The following is a 15,465-nucleotide window of genomic DNA, read 5'->3' as shown; positions in this document are numbered from 1 at the left end:
CCAATGCTCAGAGCCTACCATACCCTTGAAGATTCCTAGCAATTAAGTGAACTATTAATTTCTGGATTCGCAAACCAGAAACAAAACTTTGCCTTCTTTACAGATAAGGGGGACACTGTATTATCTGCTGTCCGGTGTCAAATGTCACAATGAATGGTCTGTTCTCCCCTGTGACCTTGTTCTATGGTCATAACTGGATACAGGAATCACTTTGGAATCCTCAAAACCCCCGAGCCTTGTGTTAAACCCCACGAGTATTTAGAATTTCACAACTACGAAGCTGAATGTCGAGAGAAAAAGACAAAGATTACAAAAAAATGGTCTCAAAGTACCTCCTTGTTTAAGTTGGCTGCCAGGCAAATCAGTTTATCTCCAGCAGAACGGAAGCCGCCTTTTCAGGAAGCGTGGCAGCTGCCGGCGAACACAAAGCAGCTCTGTCATGGTTGAAGCCAGGAAAGAAAAGCGCCCCCTCCGAGTGGAATCACAGGAAGGAAACCTCTGTGGGCAGCAGGAGCAAGTGCAATCCCTGGAGATGAGCCGAAGGGGCCCGAGGCCCCGAGAAGAGCAGGATGCGATGCTGGGTGTGTGACCTCAGCCATGGAAGGGCCACCTGCCACTGGGGGGGCTGGGCCGTCGGGCCTTTGGCTGTGGAGGGAAAAGCGTGGCCACTTGCTGGAGCTGGGAACGTGCAGTGATGAGCACTAGGACAAGAGGACCGTGACAAACAGACACAGAAGGTAAAACTGCCCGAGTACAAGCTGATCCAGACCTGTGTCCAGGGAGAGGCCTCAGGTGGATTTGGAAATGCAGGACGGGTTCATGAAATCCTCACGCACTTGCCACATATTCAAGGAGGGTGCTGTTTACTTGATTGATTGATTGTGCTGGTCCTGAACATCTGACATGATTTGTGCTTATAAATGGGTGTTTGCCGTTAACTGTAACTATCTTGGAGTAATTTAACAAACAACAATAGGTATTGGGGCAGGTCAGCGCGTCTCCACCTGAAAGACAAAGGAAAGCCTGAAGGCAGGACCAGCAGTTGTTGCTCACGGTGAGAGGTGACAGCGTGCCAGCAGCCCTTACTGGCTCTCAGCGCCTCCTCAGCCTCGGCGTCCGCTCTGGCCGCGCTTGAGGAGCCGTTCAGCCCGCCGCTGCGCTATGAGGGGCCCTCTCTGGGGCTGGCCGAGGCTGGAGCCGGCTCCCTCTGCTGGCGGGGAGGTGTGAAGAGAGAGGCACTGGCTGGAGCCGGCGCTGCGCGCGGCGCTCGCGGGTTCCAGGTAAGCTCAGGCTCCGCAAGCCCCGTACTCGGCGTGGCCGGCCGGCGCCTGCTGAGCTTGATCGGAGACTGAATCCCTGCGTGGACCACCGTTCCCTCTTCGCAGGATTGTTGGCCACCATAGCCGATCTCCGTCCCTTTCTCGCTTCCCCTCTTTTCCTCTTGATTGTCTGGAACTAGCTCCCTCAGGGCTGCCAGATTACCCGGCCCGCAAAGCCCCGCAGCGAGAGCCAGTGAGAGATGATGCCGGCTGGGCTTCTGGGAAGGGTGGGGACTTGGAGAACTTTTGTGACTAACTAAAGGATTGCAAACGCACCAATCAGCACTCTGTATCTAGCTAAGGGTTTGTAAACGCAACAATCAGCTCTCTGTCAAAACGGACCAATCAGCTCTCTGTAAAACGGACCAATCAGCTCTCTGTAAAACGGACCAATCAGCTCTCTGTAAAATGGACCAATCAGCTCCCTGTAAAACGGACCAATCAGCAGGATGTGGGTGGGGCCAAATAAGGGACTAAAAGTAGGCCACCAGAGCAGGCCTCGGCAACTTGCTTGGGTTCTCCCTTTGCCCTGTGGAAACTTTCTTCAGCTTATTGCAGTAAATCTTGCTGCTGCTCACTGTTTGGTTCCGGGCCACCTTTTTTTTTTTTTTTTTTTTTTTTTGAGACAGACTCTTGCTCTGTCGCCTAGGCTGGAGTGCAGTGGTACAGTCTCGGCTCAGTGCAAGCTCCGCCTCCCGGGTTCACGCCGTTCTCCTACCTCAGCCTTTCCGGTAGCTGGGACTACAGGCACCCGCCACAATGCCTGGCTAATTCACGCCATCTTTAAGAGCTGTAACACTTACCCTGAAGGTCTGCAGCTTCACTCCTGAAGCCAGCCAGACTAGGAACCCATCGGCAGGAAGGAACAATTCCAGACAACTCCGCACAGGAGGAACCAACAACTCTGGATGCACCACCTTTAGGAACTGGAACACTCAAGGGAAGGTCTACAGCTTCACTCCTGAAGTGAGCGAGACCACGAACCTACCAGGAGGAAGGAACAAATTCCGGGCACACCATTATTTAATAACTGTAACACTCACCCACGAGGATCTGCAGCTTCATTCTTGAAGTCAGCAAGACCAAGAACCCACTAATTCCAGACACAATGGGTTCATTTCTTTTTTTTTTTTTTTTTTTTTTACAAAAGTCTTCTCTGTGCTGACTTAAGGGGACACTTTGTGTCACCTCCAGGGAAGGATGCGCTGGGGTCGCACCATGCTGTCAGGGTCCAAACACCCTGGTTCCTCATGCAGGGCATGGAGCACCTGAGTAGGATGGAACATTTGGGCAAAACCCCACCTCAGTCCCAGGCCCAGCAGCCTGGGGAGATCTAAGGTTGGCTGGGCATTGGAGCTGCAAGAACAGGGAGTGTTCATTGCACCCAGGAGAGGGCATCAGGACACAATTTCACTATTTCTCGTTGTTTTAGAATCAAGTTCCTTTGTCTCCTTATTTTACCTCAGTTATGTTTTCCAAGATCCTAGGGCTCACAGAAGGATGTAGTCGGTGGGGGCAGAGTGCTGTACCAGGGCCTCCAGGCATGGTTTCTAGACACTGGCTCATGTGATGGCATCAGGGCCCCCAGCCATGGTTTCTAGACATTTGGTCATGCCATGGCCCTGGTTGCTGACCCCATCCATCGGATTGCATCCTCCTCAAAACGAAACACAAGGTTTAGCCCAGCAGATCTCGGGAGTCTGTGATTTTCAGATGAGATCCCAATTGATGGTGAATCATAAGAATATGGTTGATTTCATTCGTTCAGCATTCACTTATTCCATGTGTGTGTAAAGCCTGATCTGTGTTGGAGAGCCCAGCATGCAGACATGATGTGATGGAGCTGTGGCTCTACAGTAGCCCTCACCATAGTAACCAGATGCACAATTACTTTTGATTATGTTCGTGTAATAAAGGTAGTTAAAGTTCAACAATTTTCAGAAAAACATATGAGCTCTGACAGTTCATAATTTGACATCATTTAGAACCATGGCCATAAAAGCGTCTGCAGCCACAAAGCCCATGTCAAAAGGAGAAGGAATGTGACCAGGTGTCTCTTACTGCAGCTCCTTTGCTTATGACTTCCAGGAATTCAGTATAATTGTGCATCAGATAAACAGGCTAGAATAAAGTCTCATAACTTGTCACTTTTGACAGCTTATTAAGCTCTAAGACAATTATGGTATTTAATTCATTGATCAGGATATGTAAATTATACCCCCAAACTTGAGCCTTTAATAGAAGCATGACAGATACCACCGTCACTTGCCATATCACATTTTATCACCTCATGAATATGTGAGGTGCACAGTGAGAAAAATTGAGGTTCTGAGAGTTTAGTTCATCTTCTCAAATTCCCCCAGTTGGTGATTGGTGTCTTTGAATGTCATGCTCTGGTTTTTCTGGCTGAAATATTGGTCTCTTGTGAAAATAAAGGACATCAGCTCCAATGCAGCTTGTGCACAGAACATGTTATGTCCGAGTGAGCATCGGACCTCCCACTGATGGTCGGCCCCAGCAGCATAGCATCTTGAGATGAACCCAGCCAGCTCCCTCAGGGCAGCTGCTCCAGCAGCTGATGCTCAGTTCCCTCACTGTCCATCTCTGCCCTGTGCTGCCTCTGCTGCCCCTCTGGCCTGCAAGCTTCTCTCTGCTGGACTATTTCCTGTTTGTTCTACTGGAGGCATCACCTGCTGTCTGCACAGAGTGAACATGGGGTGACTGTCACTTGATTCCATAAGCAAAGGTGGGGGGAGAGACCTCACTTCACAAAGAAGATCCACACTCAGCTATTATTAGATCATCATGGAGAGAATCAAAAGTCAAGGGTGATCGTAAGTGTCCCAGAAGGTCAGGTTTGAGAACCACAGTCTTGCAATAAACAGGGAGGAGCCCTGAACAGATCAGCATTTGTTGTGCTTAATTTGCCTGAGGCAGCTGGTATGATGAAGTGTCCTGGAGGCTGAGGCTTGAGCAGAGCTCTCACCCCATTTACTCCAGAGGGGAAAGGCAGGTGAAGTAGGGGAAAGGCAGATGAGGTGGGGGAAAGGCTGGGACCGCGCCTCCTGTGCCTGCTGTTGGGGCACAGCAGAGTCGTGAAGGCACGGCTCCTCATTCCCAGTTGAGAACCCCTTTGGCCTCCCTGGGACGCTGTTTCTGGATTTTCGTTCCGTCAGTTGGAATGAGAATGTTAATCAAAGAATGATGCTCACGTGGCTTTCAGAGGTCCTTGAAGAAAAGCTGTTTTCTCCGTTGTATTTATTGCAAGAGCAGGATCATTTGAAACTTAAAGCTGAAGACTGGCACAAGACTAAATTGCACAAGCCATTTCATTCCCAAGTGTCCCAGCAAATACACATCTCAAGTGATGTGAGAAGCTGTGTGTGTAGAGCTGATGCACGTCCTCTCCAACCCTTAGTGCTCCTGTGCTGATGAAGGATGCTGAATGCAATCATTATGGTAATGAGGAGGTAGACAGTGCAACCTCAGCTTCCCTCTGTGTTCAACAGCCTCCAACAGAGCAGGCCCTACACGTGCTGAGGCTGAGACCCAAGACTGATGACTCAGCAGAGCAGACGAGCGTGTGTGTGTATGTGTGTGTGTGTGTGTATGTGTGTGATAGTGTCTTTGTGTCACAGAGAGAGGTTGGATATGTGTGTTTCAGATTTCTAGTGCATGTTTGTGATCCTGTGTGACTGTCAGTGTACTTCTGTGAGTGTTTTGTGAGAGTGAGGCCATGTTTGGTGAAAGAATGTATGACTGTGTGTGTGTTCTGCAGGACGAAGGAGTAAGAAGGGGATGGAGAGAGCCTCTTACAGACTCCCCAGGAAACATGGGCACTGGAATTTCACTCAGTCCTTGCATACACATCTTGTTAAAGCCCCACAATGCTCTGAAAAGCTTGGGAAAGTGATGTGGCAACCCTTCAAAATGAGAAATGAGATCCCTGTAAACACAGCGCTCCCAGTGTTCCTTCTCTTCCTTGCCCTGCAGGGTCTTGATCATGGCGTTGCTCTCAGCTGACCGCATGGGTTCCGTTAACCATGGAAAGAAAGCCAGGTAGAAACAGTTGAGCAGATCGTCTCTCTTTCTTAACTTTCATTTGTCAACCTGTCTTGGCAGTTCCTTTGTACTTTCATCCTGATTGCTTCAGGTAAATAACTTTAAAAAGAAATGATTTGGAAAAGCCTGCTTATTAATTTTAGATTCTGCTTTCATACACCCGTTAAAGCAACTTAAGTAACAAAATCAGCACAAAAGCACAGAGAGATTTCTGAATTAGCCATTTCTGTTTTGCCCTGAAGAAATCCCCCATAACTGGGCACCGAGAGCTTGTTGGAAGCTCTAACCAGGGAGCTTGGCTGCCATATGTTGCCCTTACAGGAAGAACATTCCTCCTTCTCCTCCGGAAGGCCTCCTCTGGGAGGTTTTGCCGGGCTGCCAGGCAGAACGGGGAGGAAGTGGGGAGCAGGGGGAAGACAACGGGTGGCACAGCCACCTCTTCTGCCAAATCTCTGTGAGGAAACAAGTGGTAACAGCTCATGTCCCCCCAGACAACTTCTCTCAGTCCAGGACTTCCTGTCTAAGAGAGAATGCATTCATTTAGGGAGCAAGCAACCATACAGTAACAGGAAGACAGATGCGATGCTGGAACATTCCATGGATGAGAACCTCAGGCAGCGAGTCAAGACTCAAAGCTGCATCTTCAGGCTTTCATCTTGAAATGAGATTCGAGTTTTTAAAATATTGTCATCCCATCTGGGAGTGCTTATCAATAAGTTTTTTAAGAAATTGTGTCTTATTCTATGAACGTCTAAGTTCACATCAGAAAGACTGTTTACTACAAACGTTTGAAACCCAAAGAGCTGTCAGTGGTAGCAAGTCAATGTGGGCGCATTCCTGAGACAATGCAGCTGAGTTACAGCTGAGCTTGGCCCTAGGTAAACAAGGGCGGAGACCATTTTACCCTCTACGCGGGTCTCTGTCTTCGGCCTTGGTCTATTCTGCTGCTCTATGCAGTGGCCACTACTGCTGTTGTGTTGGGAGATGACCTACAGGGAGAAGAGTCAGAGCTGAGTCAGGGACCTCTTCACTCTGACAGATTGTGATACAACTCTGTTATTCCAAAGTATTGGCTGCTTTTTCTTTCAGGAAAAATGCAAACACCTGTCTTTCATTCATATTAATAGATACATTAATATGTGTAATATGTTTTGATGTCATTGAGCTTATTGAAGAATGTTGCTCATGATCTGTTTCTTTGTGGATTTTCATTTTTGTGATCTCTGTGGCTTTAAGATTAAAGCCAGAGCCAAGGAGAATATACCCTGTAATACTTTAAAATGCATTTTAGTGTTCTTTCTGCCATTTTAGGTGTTTGAGATATTTTCACTTCCACAAAAACAGCAATTGCAGCAGGTACTCTTGCCCTGAGATTTTCTTAGTGACTCAAGGCAAGAGTACCTTCTTATAGTGACCTGTAAATGGCCTATCTTAATCACCTGTAGATGGCCTATCTTAATCTTCCTACACCAATACCCATGGGCATGCACTAGTTTTTCTCCAGCCTCAAAAGACAGTCCAAATTCTCTCCTGTTTGGTGTGTGCTGCAAAGAATTGAGAAGGAAAGAACAAACTCAAGATTCTACAATCAGCACTGGAGTATTTTTATTATTAGTTTAAGAAAGTTCAGATCACGAAAATTCCTGTATTGCTTTCTGACAACCATGTTTTATATCCAGTGAGAAATGTATCTCTTTCAACAATGCTGAGAACAAGCGTTTCAGTTTAAGTGTCTTGATTTTTTTTTCATTCATTAAAGAGAAAGCGGGTTGTTAGCTGTGAACAAATGCTGAAACTAATCACTAAATATTTTGTTAAGAGGAAAAAAAAGTCAGACTTCCAAAGTGGTACATTCAGGATTCCTGAGATCTAGATAAAAATGTGTGTTCTGACATGGTGGAAAAGATTTTGGTTTTTGAATGTTTGGAAAACATAAGTACGGCCTGTGTTACCGTAACAATACAAGAGCTAGAAAAATCTTTTTAAAATCTACAAAACAAGCAAATTTATAATTAATAAATTATAAATTAAACTGTTATCTTTACATATCTAAATAGGGATATACTTATTTAAATAGAATTAAAAATAAGAGTATTTATTATATTGCTTAAATTAAGCACAACTATTTTAGTTTTGTTTTCACTGGTCCCATATTGTTTTGCACAACTTGATATTGGCACTTTGTTCTGAAAAAAGTAACTGATTTTGAAGCCTTCAGAAGACTAGTTCAGAAGAATCTTGCCTATACTCAGAAAACCATTGTCTCTGAGGCAAATTTACTACTCCCAAGCATACCTCTTCTTGCTGCTGCATTATAAGCCAAAATATAAGGTCGCTTAGTAGAAGGTGAACTGTACTGCTTAGATATTCCAATTGCTCTATAACAGAAGAAGAATGAAATAAATGTGGTATTATAATCATTTTACTATTGCTGCCATGGCAGATTACCACACACTTGGAGGCTTAAAACAACAAATTTATTATTTCATAATTTTATACAGCAGAAATCTAGGTAGCTTGGCTGATGTTTCAGGAAGTCTGAAATCAAGATGTCTACAGAGCTGTGTTCCTTCCTCGAGGCAGTGGAGAATCCACTTGTAAGCTTATTCTGGTTGTAGCACTGAGGTCCCCATTTCCTTCCTAGCTTTTTGGGAGATGTTCTAAGCTTCTAAAGGACACCTGAATTCCCTGGCTCATCACCTCCCTCCTCTTCAAAGCCAAAGTCAAGTCTCTCTCACATTTTAAATTTCACAATATTCTTGTCTGCCTTATTTCTGTGCTTCTGCTGGAGAACGTTCTCTGCTTTTAGGGGCTCATGTGGCCTGACCCTGGATAATCCAAGCTAAATCTCCCCATCCATAAATTTAATTGTATCTGGTAAATCCCTTTTGCCATGTAATGGAACAAATTCACAGGTTTCAGGAGCCAGGGCAAGAACATCTTTGGGGAACTGTTACTTTTTCTAACTGGAACTATTTTAAAGTAATACAGAAGGTCTAGCAATTGTCCCCATATAATTATCTGCCATTCTGAAGTGAAATACTAGAACTTTGAGTTTAAATTATTGGGAATTAGTTAATACTGAGCTATACTGTTTAAATATTTTGGTAAGGCGATATTTCTCATGTTGGCACCATTTCTTTAGGTTTCTTACTCCACACGTGCGTATTTTCTATATTTGTATTCTATGTAAAATACTATATATACTTATAATTAGCATATGTATATATGAGTGTGCATACTAAGGGTGTGAATTAATGGTCACTGAAAATTTACTTGTATTAAGTATTTAAATTTCTCATGATTCTTTATCCTTTTTACTGCTCTTTGATATTTGCTGATTGTCTTTTGTTCATGTGGTCATTTATTTTTATAATTAGCATTTATTAGCTAAGTCATTAGTAAAACTGTTAAAGGTAGTTTCATTGGGAGAAACATACCTGCATTACACATGTGAAAAAAGTCTTGATCTTTTTTATTTATTTTCCCCTATAACGTAATGGACTATCTTAGAACTCTTACACAATGTAATACCTTAGCTGTCAACCCAAATTCTACAATTACTCAAATTGAAAGGGAAAATGAAAGATGATAATGACTTGTATTTGATTTATAGTGTGATCTACTTTTTTTAAAGGCACGAACTTTTTGTATTCCTATTTACTAGAATCATGTATTTAACTTTCAAATTGCAAACTGGGTTGATTCTTTCTTTTTAAAACCACTTTAGGGGGGAATTATTGATATATAAAAAATGGCACACATTTAATGTGTAAAACTTGGTGAATTTGGAGATAAATATACATACACCCATGAACCGTTGCCACAATCTTTATCATAAACATACCCATTACCTCCTAAAGCTTCCTCCTGCCTTCTCTATTATTATTTCTTTTGTCCTCATAGATCCACCTTCCCAGAGAGCCTGACAGCTGCCCCAACCACCCATGGGTTGATTTGTAAGAAGCATATCGGAATACGGTCCTGCAGACAATAGACAGTTGCAAAATCAGGGCCTGATGTTAATCCCCGCTGCTTCAGAAATCTTCATTCCAAATCAAGGAAAAAAGAGAGCAAACACCAAAAAAACCTGCACTTCATAGAATGGCTTTGGCTTTTATCAAGCCACAGAGAAAATATATCAAAACCCTTAAGAATCCAAGCAATTTTTTGTTGCTCTAAAATTTGTCACGGTTAATATCAGAGAAGAGAAAGGTTGTCTCGTTCAGGCCTACTTTCTAAAGAAAGCAGTGAAATTCAGGTCACAATACTACCAATACTGGCTATATTCTTTTATTCTTTTTCTTTAAAAGAAGTAAATTCTATTTTCACAACAGCTTGCAATTTCTGATCAAAATAAAATGCTGATTTTTAACTCATTTCCTGTAGAACGTTTCTAATGTAAGATAAACTCAGAGAAAAACACACTGAAATTAATCTATTCTTATCCACTGCTTAGCAAAAGCAAAGATTAACCAAAAAGAAAAGTACAGTGCTAAATGTTAAATGAAAAAAAAAATCACCACAGAAATGACAAAAAGGAAATATTAAATACAAGAAAATCTGCCCTGAGCAAATATCATATAAAATCATGATGTCATGATTTTATAGCATTCCCAATATCAATTGTAAAACTCTTCTCTTAATTGTCTTTAATATTTTAAAAGGAGTTTAAAAATTCAGACAAAGTGGAGAGGAAATTCCACAAATGGAGTCTCACACCGTTGACTTTGGTGCCAGAACTGGCATCAGGGACTCAGCCTCATTGTTTATGCAATGAATCAGATGCTACTCTGCCTTTATCCAAGTGCATGACAACAACCATAGGTGGGTGACATCACCCAGGGTAGGATGAGGGCAGAGCCTACATTTAGTAGACGTAACTCCTGAGGCTCCCCTTGGCTGTGACATTCTCTCAGATTTCCCTTGTTTTTAATGACTTCCATAGTTGTGAGGAGCATTAGTCAGGTATATGGTAAAATCCCTCTCCATAGGGACTTGACTGATGTTTTGCTTTTGATTAGATTGAAGTTGTGGGTTTGGGGAAGGAAGACTACAAAAATGGAATGTCATTTTCATCACATCTTATCAAGAGTCCTTCCTTCCTCCCTTCCTTCCTTCCTTCCTTCCTTCCTTCCTTCCTTCCTTCCCTTCTTTCCTTCTTTCTTTCTTTTTGCAACAGAGTCTCACTCTGTTACCCAGGCTGGAGTGCAGTGGCTCCATCTTGGCTCACTGCAACTTCCACCTCCTGAGTTCAAGCAATTCTCCTGCCTCAGCCTCCCGAGTAGCTGGGATTACAGGCACCTGCCATCACACCCAACTAATTTTCCTAGAGACGGGGTTTCACCATGTTGGCCAGGCTGGTCTTGAACTCCTGAAGTGTTGGGATTACAGGCGTGAGCCACCACCCCCAGCCAAGGGTACATACTATGAACCCAACTAATTGCTATTGATGTTGTCTTTGATCACCTGAATAAGGTAATGTTTAACATATATAAATGACATAATGCTGAGGTATATTAAATAACTTTAAATATGATAGATGTATCTTAAAGGCAAAGTGAAATCACACATATGACTTTCAAGAGTGCTGAGTCTCTAGATGATCTCAATACTAGGAGCTATAAATTACTTGAGAATAGATTCACTTAGAGAACAAAAAAGTCCATAAATGTTTCATCCAATCTAAGAACTTCTGTTCTCCATGAAGATCTTATCACAGGAGAGTTCTTGTTGATCTGTGAAATACTTTGAGGTGGATGTGGAGCTTAGTTTATTAGTGATGTCAGGGGTGACTTAAATGCTTAACAGAAACAAGAATAGAGCCTAGGCACTATTCATGAGAAAAGAGAGTAAGCAGTTAATATAGAAGTAGGAGAGAAAGGAAAAAAGCAGACAAAATAGGAATGGAGATATATATTTGTATAAATGGGTGAGAGACTGTCAGTGTCAGGAGACCCAGGCCATTGTAAGTTCTACCTCATGCAGTAGGCGAGGTGACCCCCCATGCCCCCAGGTCTCCAGTAGAGACTCTTCTACCCTGATGTATCAAATGTCTTTGATGAGGGAAATAAAGCAGAACAAATTGTTTCTTGGACCTGAGGTCATATCAGGGCAATGATATAAGGACTTCCTTAAAACACACACAAGACAATCTAATTCATAGAGATACTACATTGACAACATAGATGGGGAAATGTAGATCTGCTAAAAATTTGGAGAGATCTGGGGAATGTTTTCAGACTCCCACAGTTGTTGGAAAGAAGGTTAGAATCAACTTTTTTCTGAACATTAGGGGTCAGGAAAGCTCCACTGGCAGTGGGTTTGCTCATCCAAGTTAATAATATGATCACAGCCATGGCCCTAGTCATGCTAGATTTGGGAATATTCATCATAACTGTCTCCCTCACCCCGGGCTGCTGCTTATTTTTCTTTGTCCTCATCCCACTCTTCACCCCTTCCCTGCACACAGGATTGATCCATACAAGCTGCATTTCCCCTTCGCCCAAGACAGCTTTATTCTGGCAGGATTCAGCCAATAGGAAGTTCCAGCAGGAAATGAGAGTGGGAAGGAGAGAGAGAAACCAGAGCTTTCCTTCTCCTCCTTTTTTAGGTGGAGGCTGGCAGTGCCTGGGTATCCTCTGTGTCCTGGTAGAATTCTGTGCCTGCCTTTGCCACTGGGTGGCCCCAGCCCTGGGCTCTGATGCCTGCATCCTGCCTTTGGTCTTCAAGCCCAGGGTGGCAAGAGATCTCTAGGGTGGCTCTTCCCTGGGTGGCTTCACTCACTCCAGCATGGATGCTCAGCTTCTTCATCATGTGGATAAACAATACTGCTTAAATTATTTCTGTTTAAATGTGCCTGTCTGAAACACACAAAATAATTTTCTTTTTCTTTTTTAGACCCTCATTGATAAATTGCTTATGCCCAAAGGTCTCAAGTAAGCCCACATGAGAAATATATATTAGTGTTTGGCTTTAGATACTGTATTTCAACCAATATCATTCTGTGAATGTAATACAAGAAGGCCATCTGAAGCAATAAGTATGGCATTTATTCTAAATATGTGAAAGATAAGGTAGCTATGGAATACAAAAGTTTTATTAACCCCTTGAACAAACAGGAAAGGGGTAATAAAGCCTTTAATTCATTCATCCATTCATTGCTGCATTCATGCATGTATTTAACAACATTTGCTAGCACCTTCCATGAATCAGAAATTCTCCTTTTTTTGTTTTTGGAGGAAAGATTAGGGATCTGTGCCCAGGGTTTGATGATAGTAAAACAAACAAACAAAACTAGTTTCTGGCAAAATTGGTTCAGATTCAATTGCAGGAGAAGAGAATAAACAGATAATTCTATGACTCCCATTCTCCCACCACACTCGCTACCATATACCCATTAGTGCCAGGAGAGAAGGAAGGAGCCCCTAAGACATTTCTCATCAAATACACAGAAATGTGGTTTTAAGTAAATATTTGTTATTTCTCGAGGGTTTACTATTATTGCAATTTAGTTTTCTGCATCTTCTGTTTGACTTTCTTAAGCCTGTTTGATGTTCAAGCCACAAATTCTGCAAGCCCTGTGGTCTCAAAGTTGTTGAGGGACTGAAGTCCATGCTTTTGTGATAATCTGATTGATCATACATACAGGAGATACATGTGTACTCTACAAAGGTACCAGAGCATCCATATAGCAGGACCTATTTTTAAATTGACTACATCATGTGTTTCCTTTTCTAATTCACTGAATATTTCCCAGAGAGGAAATACATTGACATTTGACATTGCATAGATGTATCTGTGCGCCACCAAAACATACTAGTTCATTTAATTCCAAATTGATTACCATTGGAGCTATAACCTACATCTTCTATGGAATGCTATGGTATGAATCAAACCTCAAGGAAGCATAACTGTGAGCCATGTCCTGTGGATCACTCCAGCATCTGGGGGACTTTGGAGAGGCAGAAAAATTCCTATAATCTATAGCAACCTGCCCAGGAAACCAACCCATGATCTACAGTAACCGGCCAAGGAAGCCAGCCTTTTCTCTCTAAGTCAGACTTGTAGGAAGGCAGGGCACTCTCTCTAGCAGTGATATGGGAAACCAAACAATAACACCTGTTATTGCAGGTTCCCCAGGCCAACATCCTCCGGTCAGGGCACACCTAGAGCCTTCCTTCTTCACCCCCATGAAACTTTCCAGATCTTCTGCCTGTCTTGGAGTCTCTGCTAAATGCAGGTGGCATTGGTTGAATCTCTTACTCTACTCCGAGAAGCTCTGAATAAGTAGCCTTTGCTGTTCTTATTTGGTTGGTCTTCATTTATTTCCACATTTTGTTGGTCTTCGTTTATTTCCACATAGGATTTCTCTACTTTCTCTTTTCACCTACATTGAGTTTGCTAGATATAGCATTCATTATTATGAATGAGACATTTGTGTTTTTAAAACCAGATTGTCTGAGCTTCAGCAAGCCACTTTTGAGAGAAGTTGTGAAACTGCTTATCATAGAGTCTTAGCTCTAAGCCTGAATACATCTAATAAGTACAATAAAAGAACAAGGGATTCCTTCCTAGTGGTCTGTGCCATCCGGGCTAAGAAAAAAATTAGATTTTAGTGGGGACAAAAGCTAAAGAGATAAAATTAGAAAGTGCCAAGAGAACAACTCTGTGGTACAAAGGAGGTAGACCAATAACTATCATAGTTCAGGAGAGGGCGGTGAGGACGTGGGGTGGGTCTGGAAGCCTCACTGGAGAGGACTAGTAACAACAAGCATTGGTCCAGTCTTAGTAGAGATTAAAAAAGAATTTCATCGCCTATGCCACAGATTTAAAAGGATCTGTGGTGGAAGGGCAAGATGATCTGTTTTGTGATGCTCTAAAATACCAAACAAGACATTATGTTGAACATGGATGAAGAGAAAATACATTTAACCCTTAAAATATCGAAATATTTCAACTGTGAATTTTGGTGGGCATTAGGTGGATGATTTCTTATTTTTAACTTTTATTTTAGTTCAGGGGTACATGTGCAGGTTTGTTACGTAGGTAAACTTGTGACATGAGGGTTTGTTGTATGGATTATTTTATCACCGACATACGAAGCCTAATACCCATTAGTTATTTTTCTTGATTCTCTCCCTCCTCTCACTCTCCACTCTCCAATAGACCCCAGTGTGTGTTGTTCCCCTCTATGAGTCCATGGGTTCTCATCATTACACTCTCACTTATGAGGGAGAACATGTAGTATTTGGATTTCTGTTCCTGTGATTGTTTGCTAAGTGTAATGGCCTCCAGCTCCAGCCATATCCTTGCAAAGGACATGACCTCTTTATTTTTTATGGCTGCATAGTATTCCATGGTGTATATGTACCACATTTGCTTTAACCAGTCTATCATTGATAGACATTTAGGTTGATTCCATATATTTACTATTGTGAATAGTGCTGCGATGAACATATGCATGCATGTGTCTTTATAATAGAACAATTTGTATTCCTTTGGGTATATATCAAGTAATGGGATTGCTGGGTCAAATACTATTTCTGTATTTAGCTCTTTGAGGAATTGCCACACTGTCTTAGACTGGATGATTTCTAAAAACTCATATATCTGTAAGATTTTACATTTCTACTTAACTACAATTATTATACTGAGATAATAAATAGCCAAATGTTATAGAGAAAAGTACAGATGTGATGTTTATAAAACAAAGACCGTATATTTTTTAGTTAGTTGTAACTATCAGCAGAATTCAAAGCCTACAGGTATGTGGGGACACTCTGACCCACTTCTCCCTTGTGAATGTATCCTTGGTGTAAGCTCAGGGATCATGCCAGATGGGTGGCAATCACCTTCCACTGTCCTCAGCACCATAGTCAGAACGATGTATTCCATTTCTGGGTTCTCCCTGCACAAGACAAGGCCTCACAGGAGACTAACCAGAATGGCCACACACAGCATTGCCATATAAGGTTGAAAGAAGATGAAAGGTTTAAGGCAATTGGCAGATTTAGCCTCAGTAGCAAATGACTTAAAGAAATTTCATCTGAATCCATGTTTTGGAAAATTATTATGTGAAATG

General features: G+C 42.5%; 2 long non-coding RNA genes across 2 annotated transcripts in view; one reads left to right on the top strand and one right to left on the bottom strand.

Annotated features, from left to right (window-relative positions):
* LOC134732819 (uncharacterized) overlaps positions 1-1,524 on the bottom strand; it is a 65,479-nt gene extending 63,955 nt beyond the window's left edge. Inside the window, exons 1-2 of the long non-coding RNA XR_010116381.1 lie at positions 770-1,524; positions 333-645 (exon numbers count right to left, since the gene is read on the bottom strand). This is a non-coding gene — a long non-coding RNA (uncharacterized lncRNA). The remainder of the gene's footprint in view (positions 1-332; positions 646-769) is intronic.
* The window catches only part of LOC129464690 (uncharacterized), a 41,682-nt gene continuing 26,726 nt past the window's right edge, over positions 510-15,465 (top strand). Inside the window, exon 1 of the long non-coding RNA XR_008651669.1 lies at positions 510-737. This is a non-coding gene — a long non-coding RNA (uncharacterized lncRNA). The remainder of the gene's footprint in view (positions 738-15,465) is intronic.

Source organism: Symphalangus syndactylus, chromosome 16, assembly GCF_028878055.3.
Source record: "Symphalangus syndactylus isolate Jambi chromosome 16, NHGRI_mSymSyn1-v2.1_pri, whole genome shotgun sequence".
In the NCBI taxonomy this organism is placed as follows: Eukaryota; Metazoa; Chordata; class Mammalia; order Primates; family Hylobatidae; genus Symphalangus; species Symphalangus syndactylus.
This window is presented reverse-complemented; position numbering and strand designations above follow the sequence as displayed.